This window comes from Temnothorax nylanderi, unplaced genomic scaffold (assembly GCF_030848795.1).
Source record: "Temnothorax nylanderi isolate EJ_2023f unplaced genomic scaffold, tnyl_v1.0 TNYL_tig0960_pilon, whole genome shotgun sequence".
Classification (NCBI taxonomy): Eukaryota; Metazoa; Arthropoda; class Insecta; order Hymenoptera; family Formicidae; genus Temnothorax; species Temnothorax nylanderi.
The window spans coordinates 41,638-46,360 of NW_027250022.1; the positions used below are offsets into that span (position 1 = coordinate 41,638).

Consider the following 4,723-nt stretch of genomic DNA (forward strand, 5'->3'; position numbering starts at 1 on the left):
TTCATGTGTGCATATAGTTTTTGATCGCTACTGGTCGCCGTCTATTAAAGATTATGAACGTCCGTTGAGGGGAGGTTTCGGCAGTAACCATGAGTACGTCATCTCTGGTCCGGAACAAGCTAGGACACACGATTTTGCCAAAGAACTTAGGAACGACAAATTTAAAGAAGCTCTTGTCCTTTTCCTAATTTCACACTGGCAAAGTAATGATGTAGTCCCTTTTATAGGAAATAAGACTATTTTATTAAATTTTATTCATTGTTATTCGTACAGCGTCAATGTAAATGGTAATGTCGTTCGAGCGCAGAATCCCGATTTTTTTTGTCTTTCGCACGAAGAGGCTGACACTAAAATTGTTTACCATGCGTCTAAAATAAATTCAGATTGTAATGTTGTAGTCAAGTGCTCGGATACAGATATTGTTGTAATTATGTTAGGTAATTTGCATAAAATAACAGCGAAAATTTATATTGAATGTGGAGTCTCCAGTAGTCGGCATGTTATCGATGTAAATGCGCTTCACGAACTTTTAGGATTAGATCTATGCAAAGCATTGCCGGGATTTTATGCGTTTACCGGTTGCGATTATAATCCTGCATTTTTTAGGAAAGGTAAACAGCGTCCATTTAAATTACTTGCAAAAAAAGAAGAGTTTCAGAAAGCATTCGCTAGCTTAGGAGATACGTCGATCGATATGGACGATACTTTTGCGAAAATAGAGTCATTCGTTTGTAGCATGTACGGGTATGAGTCGAATAAAAAAATCGATAATGTTAGATTTTAAATGTTCCTCCGAAATTATAAAAATAAAAATAATGACGAAGCTTTTTTAAAAAAAAATTTAAAAAACTTCGACGCTTCCTGCTTGCCACCTTGCTACACCGAGCTTTTACAGCAAATGAGAAGAGCACACTATATTGCACACTTGTGGAATAATGCAACATTATCGGATCCAATCGAATTCGAGCCCGATACTTCAGGATGGACATACACTGAAAATAAATATGACTTTCTATGGTTTGAAGGCCTACAGTTGCCACCATCAGTAAAAGATATCATTTTGGATAATGAGGATTCGGAAGATAATTTTCAATTCGCGACTCTTGATTGTATACATGATTTATTTAATTTATTTAACTATTTATTATTTTCAGTTGATGACGAGGAGTCCGAATATGATAGCGATGAAGACCCTGAATTTGAAGAGAGTGTGCAAGATACGGAATATAAAACCGATTGATTTTTTCAAAATGTACTTTCTTATACAAATAAAATTTATTTTTTTAAATTTCTTATAAAAATGTATATCTACTCAATTGACTTCTGACATTTTAATAATATATTCCTGTAGTCGTTTATGAATATTCAGATAAATTGTCAGAAGTGCTATGTAATATGTCCGGTGTGAAAATCAAGAGAAAAGCGATCGGTCCACTGGGCGCTGCGCCGCGCGCCAAAAGACGCTCTTGCACTTTGCACCCGATTTTCTCATAATCGCTTCCACTTTGCCTTCTGACACTTTGCACTTAGTTTATTCTATACGTAAACAATACAAATGCAAATTGTCAGAAGTTCTTCTTAATATGTAAATTTGCCGAGATTTTTCGCAACTTTGGCAGCTTCTGACAACCCTTTAGCTTCTACTTACTCTTCTGACAATATTTTCCCTCCTTTTTCTCATACTCCTCGATACCTATGCAAATTTTCAGCCGTGCCGATCGACAGTTTTTTTTGTCGGAAAATTTACACGTTTGATCGCCCGCCCACGCACTTAGCTTCCAGCGCGCCTTCTGACGGTCGGGCTTTCGCTTTGCCGGCAGCAATCAAACCTTTTCCAGGTAAGATATTTCGTGGACCGAGGCATGTTGCTTTCTCTGTAGCCAGCTCTCCGTTTATTAGTGCTGCAGGCTGCAGTCGCCCGGAGCCTGACTACTCGGTGCGCTACTCGCCACTTTCACTGACTAAGTACTCCATCCTGTCCCTTTTTTTTTGTTTTCCGTAGGAAGAGAGAAAATGCCTCGCGCATCATCCCGGGCCCCGGCATCCGATGTATGTGGGGTTTGCACCCACTAAAAACTCTCTCCCTGAAACAAAGCACGCAGGACCATAGTCACGACACGCGGGAGACCGGAAGTATTACATCACGTGACGAGACGATCCGTGCGCCACTCCATCCTGTCCTGTCCTGTCCTGTCCTATCCTGAACGCTTGGTTCATGCATATGTACACACATACGCGCGTTCATATGTACATACGCTCGCGCATTATGCTCGCCTAGCTAAACCGCGGGCACAGAAACGGCTCTCAACCGGTACCAGCTCTTGCCTCTTCACCGCATCGCGTCACGCGCGCGCACCTTTGATTATCTCCGAGCGGTCCCGTTAGACCCGACGCTATAACAAAATACACGTTGCCCTTTTTTTCTATTCCCGCGGGCGCGAAGCGGCATGCCTGGGCTGGGATTGCGGTACGCTTCCTTGCCTGTGTATGCGGACGAGTTATCGCGTTTCTTTAATGACAGAGGATTACACGTGAGAGAATCTGACTAATTCTTAGTTGGGGATCTAGGATAACTGGATGTCTCTAATTTCGGAAGAAAGTATATATTTTTTTGATTTATTTCAGTCATATCATTACTTTCAAACGACACGCGAAGCAATTATTTTTTTACGGCCCATAACTCTTTAAGACCCTATTTTATTTTGAGACGCTCATCTTTTCATCTTTGACAAAACTATTAGAAATCTATTTTTCCAAAAATAGATATTTTACGTTTAAAGATACATAAAAATTGTTGAATTCTTCGGCTTACATCCGTATTACATTTGTCGCGAGCAAATCCCGGAGCGCGCGTTATCGGGCACGGTGGCAGGTCGATACCTGCATCTTTTTTTCTCTGACGGGTCGCGCCGGCTTAGGTCGCGTTATAGTCTAAGAGCTGGATACATAAAAATGCAAGGTATAAGGTACATGAAATATTTATAGCTAGAGATAGGCCAGTCATTAAAGACAATCAATTCACTTTAATTACAAAAGTTTTCAAATTTTGATGGAATATTGGGTGAGTTGAAATAACAATAAATCTCATTTTGCAACCATCTCCGAGGTCCGGAACATGCTAAACATTGCAAAAAACGTTAATTTATTATAACTTTGCGAAAAAAATTGCAAAAGTCCTGCAAACTTAAAGCAATGTCTATTGTAATATGTTCCGCAATGTATTAGATTTGCAACCTATTTCGAGGCGCGCAACATTGAAATTTTTTATAAAATAACGTTTTTGTTTGTAACTTGGAGGAAAAAATTGCAAAAGTGCTGCAAACCGATAGAATAACTTTTACAACTGCCCCGAACAGCTGTACCAATTTGCAACCTTCTATGTTACACGCAACATATTTTTTTTAAATCAATGATGGAACAATTGTTTATTCAGTCGTAATTTTGCCAAAAAAATTGCAAAAGTTTTGCAAATTGGTTGCAAACGTCGAGATTATTTTTCGTCACAAGCTGTTAAGTTTGCAACCTCGGACAAGGTCCGCAACCTTGAAAAATTGGTAACAATTATTATTTTGCACTTTTTACAAGCGTAAAAAAATTGCAAAAGTTTTGCAAATTTTACGGAGTGCTTCAAATGTCTTCCCCTATCCGAATATAAATTTGCAACTCTCTACTAGTTACGCAAATTATTGCAACTTATTAATGACTAATTTTGTGTTACAAAATTAATACAAAAGTGTTGCAAATTCAGGGAAACAAATTAAAAATACATTTACACATAATGTCGAATTTGCAACCTTCTATCTGTCACGCAAAATATTCAAATCAAATATATTTTTCTTTACTTTTCGATGATTGTATTAATGTACTGAGTATTTATTGATGGAATGTGAGTTAAGGAGATCGAATACAATATTTTGACTCCGACGATTGTTACATTTAGAAAGTTTTGAAGAGTTAGGAAAATGATGATTTCTTTATTCAAAATACAACTACTTTACGATTTTTGCAGAATTGAAAAATTCTGTCTTCTGGTACCAAAAAAGTCACCTACAAAATTTTGACGCTTCATCGATACCTCCTTGTGCAGCTGAATTAAGACCGCAATTCTTAAGATCTATGTATATCGCCAGATTATGGAGCCACGCTCACAAGAAAATTCCGACTTTTTTGGTACCAGAAGACTGCGGATGGGTGATAATCAACTCCAAATACCAGTTCCGATGGTTCGATGGACCTCAGATACCATCTAGTGTTAAAGACGTTGTTATTGATCAAGAACAGTCTGAAGGTACAAATCTTTGCACACGCTTTCAATCTCATATTTGTTAATAGTCATTTTTAATTTTTAATGTCGTTTTTCAGCAGATATCAACGAAATCGAATCTGAGGATGATATCGATTGCGAAAGCGAAGAAGATATGCAGTACGATGAATCCGATGCAAACAGCGAAATAGAATAAGTCTACAATTTTTTATAGTATTTTTTTGTTAATAAAAAAATTATTCTAATGTTAAACATATCTTTTAGCACTTATTATATATATATAACTAGAGGACACTGATTTCATATTGTCAACATAATATAATTAACAAAATAACATATTGTAGTAACGCATCGTACGGAACTAACTCGTTAAGCGCGATCGAAACCGCGCTCTTCACCACAGTCTGCCTCGATGTTGTCTTCAGTTTTTTCGTCTGCCATTTAGCACATAGCTTTGTT

At 37.8% G+C, this 4,723-nt stretch overlaps 1 long non-coding RNA gene across 1 annotated transcript; it reads left to right on the forward strand.

Moving 5' to 3' along the window:
• The first annotated feature begins 3,870 nt into the window (after nt 1-3,870).
• On the forward strand, nt 3,871-4,516 carry LOC139786125 (uncharacterized). Its single transcript, XR_011722185.1, has 2 exons — nt 3,871-4,288; nt 4,363-4,516. It is a non-coding gene; the product is annotated as an uncharacterized lncRNA (long non-coding RNA).
• The last annotated feature ends 207 nt before the right edge of the window (nt 4,517-4,723 follow it).